Here is a 20,228-nt window from a genome sequence, read left to right as displayed (position 1 = left end):
TGTGCAGCTGGCCCTCTGCATGAACAAGTCCAAAAGCTGTGTGTGAGAATGCACTTACAAACCCCCAGGGCCCAGCCCGAGTCTCTCCAGCTAGGAGGCTTTGTCTCTGGGATAGTGGGAAGGGGAAAGCACATACACTATTATTATTATTTATTTTTATTAGTGTAGCACCCAGGCACCCCAGTCAAGGACCAGCTGTTACATAAACAGACCGAAAAAATAGTCCTTGCTCCAAAGAGCTTATACAGGGCCGTGACTGCGTAAAGTTCTTTCCCTCTTATCACCATTTCCAAAGCAATTATTTTCTCCCTCCCAGCCACCCATGTTCTACCAACCTTTCCCACCATGAAGTCCTAATGGTGCAGTTGTGCGTCTCTTGTAACAAGGTTATGGCTCTATTGCAGGATAACCCAGGTGGACATGTGGAAATTCTGTCTCAGAGCCAGGGTGGCCACTCAGCTCAGGGGAGGGACTTGCTGACAGACTCTTTGGGTTTGATCTGCATGGGGCTGTCACACACCTGGGAGCTCTGGCCCCAAATCTACCTCAAAGCAAAGTGCATCAGATGCCCCATGTCCCACCAGCTTCTCCTCAGACTCCTGAATTTAGCTGGCTCTCAGTAAGAAAGCACAAGCCAGCTCCAACATCACTGCAAACGTCTGTGAACCTTGACACACGTGCGCTGAGGGCCAGGTTTGTCACTAATTATGAAACCAGGGGAGATTTGGGGTTTTTTTATGAGCCTTTCACAGCCTGCCACTCCATTTGTTCTGTTCAGGGTATTTATACCACGCCCAGCCCCACCCTGCAGAAGCTCAACACCTTCCAGGGTTAAAAACATTACAAATCACACCATCCAAACCCAAGAGCGACAAAGTTTCCTCCCCAGATCTGGTGGAATAATAAAATTCTGTTGATTGTTATTATTTTCACTGGAATGCATACGAATTGTACAGCATATAGGAGGAATATTTTCTTGAGAAATTAAGTTTTCCCTTTCCTCCTTGCCCAGCACTGCACCCCATGAAGGGGTAATTTACATAAGTTAGTTAACTTTTGCTTCTTGCGGGGTTGAGGAGGAGGAGCTGAGACAGAATTGAGAGCAGCTTATATTCAAATACAGATCTCTGCAAACATAGCAAAATAAAGTAGAAACTGACTGCTCAGGTAAATTGCGTTTTTTGAACAGATGTTTCCTTTTCAAAAAGTTTGCTCCTGCTTTAAAATTGGGCAGTACCAGTAAAAATGTTATGAAATCATCTCAAGTGTTAGATTGAAAAGAGTGTTTCTCATTTAAGTGTTGATTAAAAAAAAATATGTTATCAATAAGGCTGTACCAAATGAGTGACTTGTGTCTCCTGTTGCTTAGTTACTTACAGGAGATTATCATGATATGCTGGGCGAATTTACAGAACAATCTCTTCACGGAACCATTGCTCAGATGTGGAACACTAAGTAGGATATTTTCTGCATTTCAATGAGGCACTTATGGATTAAATTAATTCACTTTAGTGGCCAACTGGTTCCAAATCAATTCATCCTGCAGTTCACTTGCGGAGCTCTGTGGCCAAGGAGAATGTTTCCCAGTACCTGGCTTTGCGCTGATATGTAATAAGCCAGTGAAAGGGAACCTGGCACGGGAAAGTGTCTGTGAAACTTTCCCTTTGATGTTAAGGAAATGATAGTTATTTTGTTTTAAAACCTGCTGAAGCCTCACGGGAAACTCTGAACACAACTGCATTGAGAAGCAACCCTTATTCAGCAGGGAATGTATTTCTCTTCCCTTGTTCTTTATTTCTAAGGAGATAGGAATGAAAACAATCTCTCGCTTCCTGTCATCTCACTCATTTATTTACTGCATCTAGGTTCACTCTCGTTTATTATTATTGTTATTGATGATCATAATAGAGTGTCTCAGAAAAAGAAGAAAAAAGTAGGGTGTAAATGACAAAGATGCAGCCACTGAATGTGGGCCAGGTATGGTCTCCCATGGCAGATTCTCACAGGGGGGTAACACAGGCAGGGAGAGCGGAATAGGTAGGTCCGTAAGGTACAAAGAACTATGTGGTCAGCAGTCTGCCTGCCTGGGTATCTAAGAGCGCATAACTGAGAAAAGTGATCACGTTCCATATAACTGAGCTTTTCTGTGGCTGGTCTGTCCTCCCCGATCCTTCCCAGGGCCCAGGCCCAAAGTGGGAACTGCGGAGCTGTGCTGCTGGACAAATAGACGTTCAGCTCTTCTCGATGGCTGGGCATCATCTCCACACTGCAAAGCTGCAGCAGTGTGAACTTGGGCACGGCGGCGTAGGCTTAGCTTTCTCTGGATGCTTTCTTCCTGACACTCTGCTCTGAGCACCGCTGCTGCTGTCAGAGTACACCACTGGGGCGATCTAGGTCCATGCCCTCCAGATCTGGGGGGCGTTGGATAAGATCTGCGGCCTTGTGACAATTGGTGCATACAGGAACGTTAGCCGTTTGTGACTCACCATCATTATAAAATGGTACTTTGATTCTCAAGTCTGCTTCTTAAAGGCGAATATATCTTTTGACGTATGGGTCTTGCTTGTTAAGTAAAAGCAGAGCTGATTGTTGGACTATCTACCTCTGGCATTGACTAGAACTTCGTAACAAGAATTCCAGCTCTGTTAGTGGTCCTGGCACCAATGTTTTGGTGTTGTTCTATATTTGAAAGTGTTGTGCTAAGATAATTTCAGTATAACATCACTGCCTTAGTCATCATACCTCATGGCATTTGCCCTATTTATCTATAACACCTAACACTTATCATCAGTAGCTCTCAAAATACTTTACCAACTAGCCCACTATCATTATTCCCATTTTCCAGATGGAGAAACCGAGGCACAAGGACAGGAAGTGACCTGTTCAAGGCCTCCCAGAAAGCCAGTGGCAGAGCCAGGAATAGAAACCAGGTCTCACAGTCTCAGTCCAGAGTTGTACCCACTCCACCGCCCTGCCTTTCTGAGACGCACGCCCACCTAGTGAGACCCCTGCGCTGCTGGTAGGAACAGCAAGCGACTGCAGAGGTGAAGTTAAGAACGTTAGCCATGCCATGTTAGTTTAAGAGCTTGGTTAGCTTGGGCAGGATCCAATGAGCTCAAGGCAAAAAGGACTGGATTCAAGTGGTGTCTCTGTTCGGAATGAGCCAATGCTATTGCAGATCACTCTGAGACCACAGGACAAACTAGAACATTTGGTCGCACAACCAAATTAGAATAAAATGAGATGGGCGAAGCCAAGTCTCCCCCTCCTGCTTTTGCTTGCTGTGGAATTGCCCATTTCCTCCCTGCCCACATGAATGCTGGCACCGGGGAAGGTAAGCCAGGGACCTGAAAGTGGAGGACTTGAAACGCCAGCATCTATCAACTCTGGCAAAGGCGTCTGTAGTTGCTGCTGGTCCTGCTCCTGCTCTGGCCTGACATCTTGCTCCCCAAAAGGCTTTCTTGAGTCTCAGTCTAACAGCTGATGCTGGGTGGGAGCATCAGAACAGCACGCCTACCCTTCTGGGACCGACAGGCTGCCCCTCGCCTCGGCCAGGCAGGTACATCACAGAATGGGGAAGTGGTGGCAGCAGGGCCATGAAAATCTGATGCGTTTGCTGCATAGAAGAACCTGGGGGAACCCATGTGGCAGAGTGTCTGAGGGGTATGGTGCCGCTGTTCAGCCAGCGTAAGATATGGGCATCACTGCTCCATAGGGCCTGTCTGCACCACAGATTTGTACTCGGTCTGTAAGCGGGTTGTCCCCGCATGTGATTCTCGTGCACACAGCACATGATTAACCACCCGGTTCTTAGCCACGTGGATGCACCATGCCAGGGGCACTGCAGCATCACATGGTCAGGAGGTAACGAGGGGCTAGCCCTGTTCTTCCAGCAGGGCCACTTACCCATGCCTGTGTTAGCCAGTCCTCCTACATCCCAAGTCCAGCGTGGCAGCACACACCAAAGGTCTGTGCACCATGTGAGAGACACCCCCAAACCCCTCCTTGGAGCACCAGCAGTCGGGTCAGTAGGAGATACTGGTCTGTTTTCCCAGAATGCACCTAGCCAGCCGCGTAGAAGTCAGAGTGTATTTCTGCGCTGACGTGGCTGAGCAGGGTGGATAAGGGCACGGCATTGTCTTGTGACCCCCGCTGCATGCAAACAGCTGCATGGAACCCTGCTCTGTGCCTCAGACGAGCTTGGCTTCCCAGAACACGGCCCCGGCCCCTATGCTGTGCAGCAGACTTCTTCTGCCCATCTAACACATCTAATGGGATCCCGAGCACACTGGAGGGGAGAAGGGGCACAATGGGAGCTTGTGGTCTCACAGGAGGAAGATCTGAGCTGGGCTCGGTAGCGTGGCTCTCCAGAGGGCCTGTGGGGAAAGGCTCGGGGCAATGGAGCGTAAGGGAAATACAGCAGAAGCTATGCAATAAAGTCCCAGCGTTATTGATAGTGTGGCACTCTGCTCTGGAGCAGCCCGTCACCACGGGAGTTTCTATCAGGGCTGCTTCTGATCTCCGCATTACCCTCACAATACTGCCAGGCTCCCGGGATCTCTGTCCCAGATGTTCCACGGGTAGCTGGGTTAGTCTGGATCTGTAAAAAGCAACAGAGAGTCCTGTGGCACCTTACAGACGAACAGATGTGCTGGAGCATGGGTTTCCGTGGGTCAGAGAGCAGACACGCTGGGGATTTAATTTAACTGGTACCACGAGAGGGCAGGTGTCTGCTGAGTCAGCTGGGAGCGCGCTCGGGGGAAGGTGGTGCGTGGCTGCGAGAGTGGGATCAGGGAGGGGGCAGGGAAGGAAAGAGAGGGCAGAAGTAATGGATTCACACCAGCCTGCACTGTCCATGAACCCAGGTGTGAGCGCACAGTAAATGACACTGCTAGCCACGCCCACGATTGTTTTATTTGCTAAAGCAGTAAGTTCAGAGCCAAGCCCAACTTTGCCAGCAGGCCGTTAATAGCTGTTTATTAGCATTTAGACTTGCATCTCAACTAAGGCATGAGCTATGTGACAAATTCACAGGTACTGTAACTGGGGCAATTCACAAAAAGAACAGGAGTACTTGTGGCACCTTAGAGACTAACAAATTTATTAGAGCATAAGCTTTCGTGGACTACAGCCCACTTCTTCGGATGCATATAGAATGGAACATATAATGAGGAGATATATATACACACATACAGAGAGCATGAACAGGTGGGAGTTGTCTTACCAACTCTGAGAGGCCAATTAATTAAGAGAAAAAAAAACCTTTGAAGTGATAATCAAGCTAGCCCAGTACAGACAGTTTGATAAGAAGTGTGAGAATACTTACAAGGGGAGATAGATTCAATGTTTGTAATGGCTCAGCCATTCCCAGTCCTTATTCAAACCGGAGTTGATTGTGTCTAGTTTGCATATCAATTCCAGCTCTGCAGTCTCTCTTTGGAGTCTGTTTTTGAAGTTTTTCTGTTGTAATATAGCCACCCGCAGGTCTGTCACTGAATGACCAGACAGGTTAAAGTGTTCTCCCACTGGTTTTTGAGTATTTTGATTCCTGATGTCAGATTTGTGTCCATTGATTCTTTTGCGTAGAGACTGTCCGGTTTGGCCAATGTACATGGCAGAGGGGCATTGCTGGCTATATGATGGCATATATCACATTGGTAGATGGGGCAATTCAGCAGCCCCAGAGATGTCGACACCGGACACTGGCGAGGCTGCTTGGATACTCTGTGCACAAACTGGGTCCTCAAGAGGAAACACAAAAGGGCAGCCCGATGGCGACAAGGTGAGAGGCTAATACAGCCCATGGCAGGAGATGGGGCATAATGCAGAGCCTGGGAAAAGACCGGAGGAGAGACCACTGGGGGTGGGAAGGGGTAACTCCCTGAATGCTGGAATTCCAGTCAGCACCTCACACTGCAAGGGGAATCCGGGCTGAAACTAGGGCACCCAGACCTCATTCCGAGAGGCCAGACAGCTCCAAAGCCGGAAGCTAATGCTAGCCAGTTCCTTCCCCCACCTCCATGTGGCTCCATATCCAGTGCAATCCAGGGCCAAGCAGTGACCATGAGTGGATAGATAATTTGTGCTCTGTGAAGCTAGGCAGATGATTCAGAAGAGCATCGCCGGGACTCTGCGGTGAGGCTGTATGCCGGCTCTCGGGAATCAAGGCAGCAGATCACCTGTGAACTCTTAAGTGAATGTGCCCTGCCAAAAGGGCACTGTGCCCAGATGGTGATCCGCAGTGACCCTGGCCTCAGCTGCTCTCCATGGGCGAGCACACCAGCAGGACACATGCTGCTGCAGTAGAATCTACACCTGAGCAATGCCCCCAAGCCGGGAAATACTCTCCTGCTGCTGTATTTCACCCATGGGGAGGGAACGAGAGAAAGTTGGTAGCCCAGCCCCCACGGAATTCCACGCCATTGTTTATGGCTATTTTTTCCAGGTCAAAGCCAAACCGAGAGGCTCCGGCATCTCGTGAAGGCCCCATTTCCTGCTGCCAAGGCCATGTGGTGGTTGCGAGAATGTGCTTGCACCTGATGTCAGAAGGAACGGACCAAGGAGATTTGGGGTGGGAGCAGCAGATTGGCACCTAAATGGCAGCATCAGCTGGAGTGTGTCTGGGGGTATAAACCCATGGCCAGGTGGCTACAGGCCATGTGCAGCGTAGCAACTGGACCAGCTCAGCCCACCCCTGACGGGAAGGAGAGTATCTCACAGCCTCTCTCTAGCCCTGCCGGCGCAATCAGCTGCCCAGCTTTGTCCCCTCTGATCGCAGCCGGATGCACTCAAGAAGCAAACTAGCCCATCACTTTGCTTTGACTGAAGTGTCCCCCGCTGTTTCCTTTCCTCCCTCGCTACCCAGAACATGCAGCTCGCCTTGAGAAATTGTTCCACTCCAACTGCTCAGAACACACGAAATGAGATTACCAGGCGCTGCTTTCACAGTATTCCCAGACACTTCATTTACAATTATGTACTTTACTGTTTAACACTATTGGTTCCTCCTCTTTGTGCGGACTGGGTTTTGAGAATGAGATCTAAACAGGTGGCATATGGCCCAGTATTACACACAGAGAGGGAGCACTCCGGACTTTTATTCTAACACACGTTACACGTTGTTATTGTAAGCTCATTTAGTGCAAAAGCAACGTGCTTTACTTTCTGATAAAATCAGTTTTTCCCTCTGTAATGGAGACATTCATTACCCAGCTCCGGGGCTTTGCATGGAGCTTTTGATCCTTCCATTTTCCCTAGTTTATCGTCTTCTGTTGCTTGATTGAAGCAAAGGAGAGGAGTGCTCGTAGGAATGTGGCTTTACTCCTGACTCTTATGAAAGAAGCCCATTAAGAACTGTGTATCTACTGCCCGGAGAGTGTGCGCACGGCCCGTGCTGAACTGGCACGTAAAGAGAATCCATAGGCCAAGGAGGATAAGTCCCAAGGCACCAGCAGGCTGGGTGCAGGGAGGTCACCTAGCTGGGATGCTGCGGGAACACCTGTGGGTTGTGAAGGCTGAGAGGAAGGAGACTGGGGGTTGTTAACTGGCAGGCTGCTCCAGGGGCATTGGGCAGGAGGAGAGAAGGAATTCATTTGTGACTGGGTGAAGGAGGTGAAGGGAGCGGTCAGGAGAGAAGCTTGGGAGGAAAAAATCCTGCTCCGAGTGCTAGGGAGGGAAGATGATCTTGGCAGAACTGTCAGGGGTGGACCAGATATGAGCTGGGCAGGGAAGAGAGACAGTGCTGGCAGTAGCTCAAGTGAGAAATTGCCAGAGCCTGGACTAGAGTTTTGGCACTTTGGAAAGAGAAGTGAGGGCTTCGGAGACAGAGAGGGGGAGGCAGTACACAAGTTCAAGCACATCTATCACCGTGGTTCCAAGGCAGATCTTACTGAAAACATCGAAGCCCAGCCAGGCTTAGAAGCCAAGACGAGTGAAACAGCAGGGACAACCCCCCAAACTTCTCAACATTCACAGGTTTCCCACCCTTACCCGCGACTCACCAGAACAGGCCCATTCTCAGGCGGCGGTTGGCTAAGGAAGTGCTGTGTGAGTGAGACCAGCCCAGGTCCAAAGACGAGGCTCTAAGCGATTAAAGCATGCAAGTGAGGATCCAGCATCCATGGGGGAGGGCAAGGCGAGGACAGTGCAGCAGGGATGCACCCTGAGGGGGCTGCTAAGCAAATACGTGTTGCTGCCTTACCTCTCCCTGGCTCCTCACGGGCTCTGCGGCAGAGGTCAGTTTTTAGGAGGGATTAAATGGGGTGAGGGAGGTGGTCTGGGATCTAGGAAGAACATTCCAAGGGCAAGACAGTGCAGATACATTGGTAGCCATGAAACTGCAAAGTAACCCACAAGAAGATGCTGTAACTGATACAGAATCGACTTAGCAACAGCGGCTCTCCTAACTGCCTTTATATGGATCCGATCCCATAAAGTTAAGGTGCACTTGACTCATTGTTTTGTTTGATTGCATGCACGGGTGAGCAGGGGCTTAGCACACACAGACAGTACTTACTGTACTTAGTATGGAAAGCATCGAATCTACAGATTTTTGCAAGTAAAATATCTAAGATTTCAAAGTAAACGGTGCATGTAGTTTTTCAGGAAGACTTTTTGCTGTTTTCCCTACAATCAGACTCATCCAGCGCATTAGAGCAATGGCCTCATTTATATACAGCATTGGAAAGTGAGGGGAATAAATATTCTCTTCTTTCAGAAAAGGCACAATTTACCAAAGGAGAGGAATTATGTAAAGCAATGTGATTTACTTGCATCCTGAACACTGTAAACAGTATGAGTTATGCTGGATGCTGCTTTTGAAAAGATAACTGCAAAAGGAGGCCCGGTGCTTCATTTGGTGAATGAGTGACTCTATTGTATAATGTTGGGGTTTATTCCATTTCATACTGTGTACACAGTACTTACTGCATGGTTGTAAATGAGCAAGTTCGGAAATAGATCTTTGCTGAAGGCAATTGCTTTCCCAATAGTGATAGAAAACGCCACGCGTGGCAGCCTCCGAAGGTTATTATTTTAATACCTCTTTTGCTTGTTGTGTAGGAGCATGTCTGCACGCGCTCTCCCTCTCTCACATACACGCCATTGTCCAATCCTTTCTCCACAGCTCGGAAAATCTTCCCCTTCTTTTCTGGCCCAGCAGCTAATACCTGTGTCCAGGCCCGAGTCATCTCCTATCCAGGCTCCAGCAACCCTCCCTAGTGTGCATCTCACACCAGTCCATCCAGAAATACCCTCCTCACCTGTCAGGCAGACCATGCCACCCCCGCTGGACTCCTCTCGCCCATTGTATCCAGTTTAATCACCTGCTCTTCACCTCCAAGGTCCAACCCAGCCTTGTCTCATAGCCTGTGCCCTTCACTCCTCCAGCCTCCCAGCCCCTTCTCCCATTCTGGCTGTGCAGGGAACAACCTCCTGCTCCCAGCCCCTCTGTGTCCCCAATCTCCTCATTCCTACAGGGCTGGCTGGAAAACAAGAACATCCTTTTGTGGAAAATCTTGAAGTTTGGGAATAAATTTGCATGCTGCACTGGAACAAAAGTGAGAGTGAGTGAGACCCCAATGCTTACAAATGGCCAGGGGCTTAGGGCTGAATCAGGGATTTGAATCCGAGTCTTATACATCCCACAGCGTGCCTGACCCCTGGGCTAGTCCAGTTGGGGCTTGCTCTGTCTTTCGCTGTTGGGCCAGCTATTCCATCCTGGGCCTGAGAAATCTTCCTGACAAAAGGCTCATCGAAACTGATATGGTTCTGTGAAAAGTTTCAGATTTGACAAATCAGCATTTTCCAATAAAGAAATGTTCTGTAGAAAAATTCAGATATTTGACTCAGCGCACATGCCCCAACGCTGTCTTTTCTCTGGCCCTCCTAGTGCATAAGGTGTTTCTATCTTTCTTTTCTAGCCAGCAAGCTCTCTGGGGCCGCACCACTCTTGGTAATGGTACTCTTGGTAATGGTGCTTTGTCCGGCACTTAGTGGTGCGTTCTCACTGAGCAGCACACAGACATGACAGAGCCAGAGAAACCTAATGGGGAAGGGAACAGACAGAAGGAGATGTTTCTGGCTGTAAGCAAATTCTGTGCTTAAAGAGAGAGGCACCTGCTGTGCCCTCTGTGATAACAATGCTCCAGATACTGAGGCAGGTACATGCCTGGACCTTCAATTTGCAGTATTCAATCTCAGCGCTTGTAGCTAAAGTACGCACGCATCTGTGCATGGGATGTACGACTCGCTGCCCGGGTGTGTAATGCAAGAAGCCCCGTTGCAGCTTTCCAAGCACAAAATGTGAAGCTCTTCCAAAAAAAAAAAAAAGTTCTGATCCCAAATTGTGCTCTGGCTTCCTTCCCAGGCGTGACAGTCTTGGCAGAGCTGGGGGTGGAGGAGGGGGAAGAGCAACAGCAGCTCTCTCAGAGGTTCTAGAGCCGTTGTTCCTTCAATTTTTCAAGTCTCCCTTTGTATTTGTTCTACAAGAGCTTGAAACCAAGCAGGGTTAATAGCCCTCCCCCCTCTGTCCTAGTGAGATGAAACTACCATTGGGAGACCCAGGACAATTTTTATATAGGATTAGAAAACAAAAATCAATATTTAATTATCTGTAAGCTTTTTGTGTCACTGCATCCTTAGCTCACTAACTGTGAGTGCCGGCTGCCAGGAAGAGAGTGAGTCATTAAAGGGGCAGTATCTTTTACCGGCCTTTTATGGGTCTGCAGTAAATAGAGTACATTCTCACTTCTCACACACTGCTCTTGTTATTTATCTTTACAATCTCTATTTACCTGTATTTATGGTAGATTTCTCCCATATACTATATGGCTAGGTTAACATTAACAGAGTTCATTAAAGCAAGTATTTAACAAAACTTTGGAACATCCTCATCTGGACAGTGGGCAAGGATCTGAATTGCAGAAGAGGAGGAGATTTTTTAAGCACATTCTTGAGATTCTCAATGCTCATTAAATCCATTGGATTGTTTTATTACTGCAGCTGGCTCCAGAGTAGCAGAAGGTTGGGAGGCTTAGATCCTGTATTGCACCTTAAACATCTCTGCCTCAGAGTTCCCATCTGTAAAATGGGTGCAATGCACTGTAACAGACACTGTAACAGCTATAGGGCAGGGGCTGTCTCCTTACTGAATGCTTGTACAGCATCTAGCACATTGGGGTCTGGGCCTTGGCCCTGACTGGAACCTTTATGTACCACTGCCATGTAACTAATAAACCATAGTAACTTATTTCAAAGTGGAGGTTGGGAGGATAAGTCAAATTCATCCCTCCTTGAGTCCATTGGAATGAAAGCGGTTACTCTAAGGCTGAATTCAGGCCCAGTGCTGCTGAGGTACTAAGTGCAGGCAAGCCCTGGTTCCTGAACCCCACACCCCAGTCTCATGTCAGCCGAGCGGATTTCCCTGTTTATTGGCTGGTCCAAACAATCCATTTTTCCGTTTTTTATTTTTTTTTAAAACGAAAAGTCAAAAATGTTTCTGTTTTGTTTCTAAGCCTTAACCGTGGGAGAAAAATGTTTCAATGACACCGAATTTAGAAACAAAAAGTCGTTTGGAACTGAAAAAAACAACCCCTTTTGTTTTGAACACGTTGCAATGCAGCCTTTTGATAGTGTTCAAGAACGTTTGGGAGGCTTTTGCCTGGACTGAAACAATTCAGGGAATTCAGCACCAGATGGGGGAAATGTTTCAATCAACCCAAATCTGCATTTTTTGTTGTTGAAAAAAAGTTGTTTGAAAAATGTCGCTCGGCTGTAGTCTTGGGAAGTCAGAGTCAGGCCCTGCTCTGCCAGAGAACTCCTGCGTGGCCTCCTTTGGCAGGTCCCCATCTGTACCATAGGGATGGCACTTCCCAAGCTCACAGGAAGGCCATGAGGATAAACCCACGGATGCTTGCGTGGTGCTCAGACACTCTGGCGACAGGATACACGGAGTTTGGAGCCACGTCATAGACTCAGCCATTCAGAAGGGTGGTGAGGGGGATGGGCACAGGGGGAGTTCAGTCCAAGCTCATAGCCCTGAAGGGCCGTTGAATACCCACAGCCCCCTTCCATGTCTGTGTCTTTGGCAAAACAGGGTGGGCAACCCCACGGCCGTAAGCCCAGATGTTCTGGCTCTCCGCAGGCAGCGAAGGCTTGAGCTGTCACTGTGTGTGTACGGTTTGCTTGACCCTCTCCCTTTGCTCCCACAAATCGTTTCCCCAGCCAGTGATGGTCTTTCTCGCCTAAGCCCTGCTGCCCTATAACCACCCAAGGCGTGCTCTCGTACGGACAGTGCTCACAACAGACGTGTTCCCAGTGAAGCTGCACCACCGAGAAGCTGCTAATGAAGATAACTTTTACTTATCTCATCTGCATATCCAAATAACTCCATACAGTGCGTGTTACCATATTGGGATGACGATAAAATAAATACATTGAAAAGCCATCGGGAGTGCGGCTGGCAATTAGCCAGTCCTTTTGCTGCAGTCGTTAATTTTTCACAAGCCTCCCTTATTTTCACTGGTTCCCCTGGTTAATAGTGACTAGCAGCCGCTTACGCCATAAATAAGTTCCACAAATTCACAGATGCACCAGGCTGTTTAAGCAGGGAAATTGAGCAGCATATGTCTGAATGGTTAATTGACTTAATTGCTGTTAGTTGGACTATTAGCACACTTGATCCACCCCAGTGACCACAATACTTTCTTAATGGGGTTCATTTTATTTGGATGCCAAGCTCCAGTTACCATTACAGGGAAATTTCCAATTGCTGATTCCCTCATAAATATATAATTGTAGTCATAGGCTAAATAAAGCCAGCAGGCTTTAATAATGAGCAGCGTTTGACTAAGAGCCTTTAAAGGATGATGGAAGGTTCTTTAAAGACCTTAGCTATTCTTGAAATGTAAATAATCTTTGATGCTTCTATTTTTAATGATGCTGCATCCTTTCTCCTCTAGAACTAAACACTGAGAGGTAAAGCTGCATCCTACTGCGAGAGAATGTCCAGAGTAAATAATATGCAAAAAGCTCTCCTGAGTTCTCTCTCTCTCCTCCCCAAGGCCATCAGGTTTTGATACAAATCGGTGGTGAGTTTTTCTTTTCTAAGCAGCTACAGGTGTGTTAGTGGCCTGACTGGATGTTCTTTCTCATGGTGCAGATTCCCACTTAGAAACGTTAATGGAAATCTTGCCCACAAACGTATTTTTTTAAATGAAATTTTCCACACCCCTACTACAAAAAGCTAGTCTGGACCAAGTTCTGCCCTCCCATAGGTGGAAGGAGCCAGTGTTGGCTTTGCTAGGAGTTGTGTGGGCAGACTCTGGGCCCGAGCCATGCATTATGAAGGTTTATATCTATAGGTCATGCATAAAACTTCAAACAATCTCAGCAAGAAGCCTCAGATTCCATAACTTGCCAGGCCAGAAGGGACCACTATGATGATCTAGTCTAACTGAGGCCCGAGAACCGCACCCTGGGATCTGAACAAGGCGGAAACGATCCCTAAGGCAGAAACAAACCGGCTTGGGAGGCAGTGGATGTCTCGGATGTAGGCTGGCTGGGAAGTGGGTCACCCTGCCCTGTTTTCAGTGTCCAGAGAATGATGTATGTTTCTGTAGCTAAGGAGACTGATGCACTGCGTGTGTTCTGGACAGCATTTTCAAGTGCTTCAAGTTTTGTTTCCAAGTCTCTGTTTTTTTCAGCCTTCCCAACTCTCGCCTTGCTCGTAAGCCCCAGGAGCTGAGCCCAGTTTAACCTGAGAAGATGGTTTGGTTTGTAAATAATTCCCCAGTGTAAAATCAGGGGAGACAGTTTTGGTGGGGCGCAGACCATTGTCACAACTGTGTGAGTCAAACACTGCAAAGTGGAATGTATTAAATCTGCCAAAAATAAATAAATCACTGGATATACCAGTCAAGATCTATTTCTGCCCCGAGGAAAATGTTTAGGGCAAATCTGAGCAACTAAGGTGATGAATTGAGAGTGAAAAGGACTTTTCAGCTTTAACTCCAGCATTGCTACTTGCTCTAGAGACACTATAATTATTCCAGGCTATTCTTAACTGACCTAGTAAAATGAACCTCCCCAGCTCTGTCCACAATAATTCCCTACGATTTCCTAATTCATATGGAGATGAAATTACTCCTAGCTAGTCTGTTAAGCTTTAATTTCTAACCATGAGCTCATTTACTCTGCACTGGTTCCCTACTGGTGCCAAACAGGGAGAATTACATGAGTTATTTTCAGCTAATAGGGAACTAGTTAAAATTAATGTCATCTTTGAGGGTAGCCTAATTGTCTGCAAATGTCTCAGTGGTGCAGCCCATAGCTGGATGGTGCAGCTTGGAAATGCACAGAGATTAGGGGAGGAGAGATTTATACATTTGCTTTAGCGAAACCTGTTTTTTGCGCTAATCGAGGCCCCAGTCTGTGGAACAAATGCCTTGCTACTTACTCTAACGAGATTTCATGATTTGCACTGGGAGGCACAAATACCCTGTTTGGGAGGAGCAGAGAACACGCTTTGCTCAGCAACACAGCCTCAGAATTCCCGCTCTGCCAGCGTCCACGCTATGGGGTCCTTCGCTAATGGCCAAATTCTAGAGAGCAGCGCACAGCCCGAGCAGCCAGGCTTGAAAGCAGAGGTGCCCCGATGGCATGGCGTGCAGGGAACAAGCGACAGAGCCACTGTCAATCCGCTCTGCACCCAATAGTGCAGCTCCAGTGGCTTTGTCAGCTCCTGTGTCCCTCGTGTGCCAGAGACAACATCCAGTGGATGCACTAGACATGCCCATGCTCCCCCAAGCCAGCTGCCCCTCACCACCAAACAACATGAGAGGGGCCCTGATGGAGCTGAGCTGTGCTCTGTACCATGGAGTACCTGCTGGGGCAGGACGCTCCCCACACCACTTTTCTGTTTCCTGGCAGCTGTGATGTGTGGTGGTGTGTCCCCCTCCAGGCAACTAGGAGAGTAGCTGGGCTGCTCTGTGCGTGGGATGCTCGGTTTGTCTCACACACAGTAACAGATGCCCACGCACAAGTTGAGCTGAAGATAAAGACAAAGACCCTGAACTTGGCTCTGTGATCCGCAGGACGCCCGGGGAGAGGGCAGAGTACAATCAAACTCCCGCTGAGCTGGGTCAGAGAATTAGGCCCATGACCAGGTTTGCACCCGATTCCAAGATGTGGCAGAAGGGTCAATGAGCATGTCAGCAGTTCAAAGCCCAGAACTCCTGCATCTGAACATTTTGCCTGCCAGATAAATGTCCCGTCTCTGGTATTGGCACTACCATCAACATCTGGTAGGCAATGGAGTGAATCACAGATCTGGATTGCCTCAGGGACCTCGTGTTCAAAGGCAGTCTGAATCTGAACTGAACATCAGCTACAAACGTTGTTTAACCCTGAGCAATAAATAGAGACGTAGCATCCATTTCTTCCCCATTAGTGCTACCATCGCTGACACCATGCTGCTCACAACTGGCCAAGTATCTGACCAGTTAGCTTCACCCCTAGGGACCGTCAGAACCCTGTGCAAACGTATTGGTACAGACCAATTATTGATGTAAATTGTGAGGTCAATCAGTCTGCTCCTCAGACCAAGAGCAAATGGAAAGCAGATGGTGGTTTCGGCAGAGACAAGGTCTCGGGATATAAAATAGCTTCACCTGGAGCTTCACCTCCTACGAATTCCTTTTGAAAATGATCAAAGCCAGGCAGAGTATTTTGTCTCTCCATTGCCTATCGGCTTGAGCCTATTTCAGCCCAGGGAGTTTAAAGGGACAGTGTACTTTATTTTAAAACAGACTTTTAAAAAAATATTCGGCATATTTGCATGACCACCCAAAACAGCTGGTTTTATACATTTCTGATGCTAGCCTGAAGAGCAGAAATGGTGCTAACAATAAGCAAAAGTAGCTAATAATCAGTTTAATACAATACATAAGTACTGTGTAGTACTTATGAAGTTGGCATATCCAAAATTATTACCAGAAACCCAATCTTAATCCTTTTTAAGTTAGGGGGGAAATGGATCAAAAATTACGATGATATCAAGCAGAAAATAATCTTCTGTCTGCGTTGCACTGATAAAAAATAGAATATATAATTACCATGTAAACCCTGCTTATGTCTGTGATTATATGTTGCTGCCATCTCCAGGTCCTCACTGTAAATGACTTAATTGGGTTATCCTGATACACGGGTACACAGAGAAGGAGTGAGCCTCTCTGATCTGGCAACAATGCCAATCCAAGCATCCAAAGGCCTCCGCTAACCCAGAGCATTCCAGATCAGGTCCATTAATCACAGCAGGACTTTCAGCCTCCCACACCCTGCACCTGGAATGGGGAAATCCGAGTTGCATATTAAGTTTTAAACAAGTGCACACAACTTCCCACCAAGTTCTAATATGAGGTTGAAGTAAATAGTCACTATCATTCCTCCCTCGTCTGCCTGCTGAGCCCTGGACTAACACCATAGTGATCGTTTATATTTACAGGTAATTCAAGATTTCTGGGGCTGCAGCTTGTTAAGGGTTCCCTGCAGCACTGTCTCTCGTCAGGGCTCCTTGTCTTGCCGCACGGTCACAGCTGGGTCCCAGGCGTTATTATTATTGTTAGTTCGCATTACGGCAGCGCCAACTCACTCCAGTCAAAGCTCAGGCCCCCATTGTGCTGGGCACTTTGCAGACACATGGAAGAGAGTCCCCGCCCCAGAGAGCTTACAGTCTTGCTGACAGCTTGCAGTTTTCCTTTCCCTCTCCCCTGCCTGCGACCTTATCCTTCTTTCTTCTTCCATGGTACATGCTAGTTGCACCTCCCTCTTTCTCTTCCCTTCCTTGCTGTAGCTCTATTTCGTTCTCTTTTTAACAGTTACATGGTAAGCACAGTAAGCAAAGTTTAGCTGAATTATCTGACAAAAATATTAAATTCACCCAATGTGGAGAAGAGCCACAATACTACTAATCATGTCTGTATTTAGAAGGTGCCCATGCCTGAAGGGCTATCGAAATCAATAATGGAAGCAGCGGGGAAGGACAAAAGATTGCAATACCATGTCTAGACGCTAAAGTACTTGAAAATCAAGTCATGGGATTAGCTCCACATAAGAACGGACTGGGCAGACATACAGCAACCAGTGTTCAGGATTGAAAGCAAATTGCAAAAACTCAGGAAAGCTGGCAGAGCTAAAAGGATGCGCTCTCTTTGTTGCTCTGAATAGTGCCGAGATAGATAAGTCACTGCCTAGAAAAGAAAAATGGAATGCAGAATTTCAGGGTTTTACGGAAGATGACTGCAAGGCAGGAATTCTCCCAAGTGCACACATCACCAACTCCTTCTCACCATCGCCAGCAGAGAATTCCCAGGGAAAGCAACCGCACGTCTATTACACACCACTGAATACTAACAGAAAGGAATCCAGCTGGGGAAAGTGTGAGCGAACACACTGCTTGTGCATTCTCAGGCCTGGGCAGATACGCACACGAGTGGGTGACACATATATACATAAAAACTAAGAGAAAATTCATATTGGGTGTAGACCCAGCCTATCCTATGCTGGCAGAAACCTCCCCAAATCTATGAAATGAGGTGTAAAGGTGTTTTTTCTCTGAGCCATAGCCTGGTGACGGGCCTTGCTAATATACAGAATAAAGCCCTACGATCACAACATAGCCAAACAAAATCTGACCTCTAGGGCAGACGGATGGTCCTAGCAGGTCATGCATGCTGTATTTAGATAGACGATATCCAGGGCAGGTATTAATTGGTATACACAGATACTTAGTATACAAGTGATTGTGGATCTGAGCTTTCTTACACAGCTTCTGTAGGTACACTGGCATGCCTGAGTAAGTGCTCAGGTGTTATTTATTTCAGTGTGTAAATAATACACTGGTGTCTGTGGTAAATTATGTTTTCGGTCAAGGTTATTTTTGTCTTTGTTGTTTGTGTGTTTCAAGTAGCTCAATGGGTAAAGCCCAGTGATCCTAAAAGCCATCTCAGGACTATGTGCATTTTATTATGTATAAATATGTTGCACCAGGTTCCCTTGTTCTTACCTACATACCATGTAACAATAGCACACTTATACACCCATGTATTTTCCTTTATACTATACATTATATTTACTAGAACAGTGAGAATAGCAATAAGTTTGGCCGTTTTTCTGTTCATGACATTTAAGTGAACAGAAAGCAAAATTCCCAAATGTATTAATTAATCTAAAATGTTCTTGATTTTGTTTGGTGAGTAGTTCTTGTTCTGCAGAACACTTGAATTGAAAATTGCAATTATTACCACAATCAAATATACAATTTGCCTGGTAAGTTACAAGTAACCAATACCATAACTAACCTATATAACTCCAGTAACATCACGGTTACATATGTTAGACACGGTCTATGTTGCGTAGATGAGGAATATGGATGGTAATATTTGGAATGTATTCTAACCTGCAGAGCGTGAATGCTGAATTTCACCATGGCAGATACGATTCAATTTACTTTCAGTGAAGATTCAAGCATTTGACCTCAACATTCACAGCAGTGACAATGGAGGCTCTGAGGAATGTGTGGAATTCCTGTTAACGTTTATATTGTTCCAAGAACTTGTCAGGAAATGATTTTATCTGTCAAAAAATTCAGACTAAATGAAAATAATTTTGCTTTCATCAAGAATTTTCCATGAAAAATTTTGGATTTTCATTGAAAAACAAAATCCCTCAATTTTTGGTTTTAAACAAAACAAAACAAAACGAAATGTTGGTGCTTGGGTTTTTGGTTTTTCAGTGAAAATCTGAATGTTCTATTTGAAAAAAATTCTGAAAAAAATTCATTTTCCAGCAAATCCAAATTCAATTTTTTCAAGGAAAATAACTTCTTTGCTGACAACAAGGTCAACCATTTCTAGCTGTGGCTGGGTTATTTGAGCTGATCTCTGGAAAGTGAGGGGTCTGTTTATTTGTTTAGTATATTTTAAAGATTGGCAAGGCTGCCCAGAGCATGGGATGGGGGCTCTTTTATTATAAATTGATTGATTGACTTGGATTTTTACAATCAATTATATTCACAGAAATGGCCCAAGATACAGTCAAATCAAAATTTGATTTGGAATTTGAACAAATATCTGCTGTCTTTTCCACCATTCCTTCAGCTCCAACACTTACCTGTGAATTAATCTTGTAAATATCCCTATTCCAGGAAACAAATTTAAAGAAAGGAAATCATGCAAGGGGGAAAAATATCAATTTCCATCATTCTCCTATGGAAATATATATAATGTAATAAACTCTGATTTCTCAGGATCCAAAGTCCGTTTGATAGTAAAGGTCAGAAGCATTTCCATTCACGCAGACAAGCTTCCAGTTATAGATGGCCAGGACTGTCAGGAACATACATATTCATTGGCTCGGACAATTAACATTTAAGCTTCATCAAAACTAGAAGCTGTGAAGACACAGTGCTCCACTCCTGATTGTTCTTGGCTCTTAAACTACCTCTTCCTCACTCCGCACACCAGCGCCAGTTGGGTAATGTTCTGCCATCCTTCCAGGAACGTTCCTCGCACTCTAAATACCAAAGTACTGGCCCATTTCTTTATTCCTGGACCATCTCCTCACCCAGCCCACTTACTCTCCAGAGTCCCCACCCCATAAAGTAGAGTGTGGTTACAGCGGCTTCCACTGTGTATCTGGAAACACTGCTTTGCTGCTGCTGCTGGTGCACTTAACACATCTTCCCAATCTGATGTAATACAACTGATAATAATGCTTCTGTCCTATCTGCAAGCCAATTGTTTATCCACCTTATAGCACAGTTCTCCAGACAATACCTCGCCAATGAGATTGCAGCGCAATGCTGTGTCACAGCCTTTCCTAAGATCCTGGTAAATGATACCAGCTGCCTCACTAGTTTGTTTTGTCACAAAAGGCTGTTGGGCTGGGTTGGCCCAAATTCTGCTTCCCAAACCAGGTTGGCTACCCTACCGCCCTTCCTTCCCCCTAGTGGAGCAGTAATTGAGTCATTAACATTTTCAAGCATTTTACCTGGGAGAGAAGTCAGGCTAATAAGCTGGTAATTCCTGTTTTTAAAGTCTGGAACAAAATTAACCATCTTGCATTCCCGAAACCCCACCCAGTGTCTAAGACATGCCAGACTCTAGCAGTAGGGTTTTCACTCTTTTTGCAGCTAATTCCTACAGCACCCAGGCATGTTTCCCATCTGTTCC

Source organism: Malaclemys terrapin, chromosome 16 (genome assembly GCF_027887155.1).
Source record: "Malaclemys terrapin pileata isolate rMalTer1 chromosome 16, rMalTer1.hap1, whole genome shotgun sequence".
Classification (NCBI taxonomy): Eukaryota; Metazoa; Chordata; order Testudines; family Emydidae; genus Malaclemys; species Malaclemys terrapin.
Note: the sequence above shows the minus strand (reverse complement) of the source record.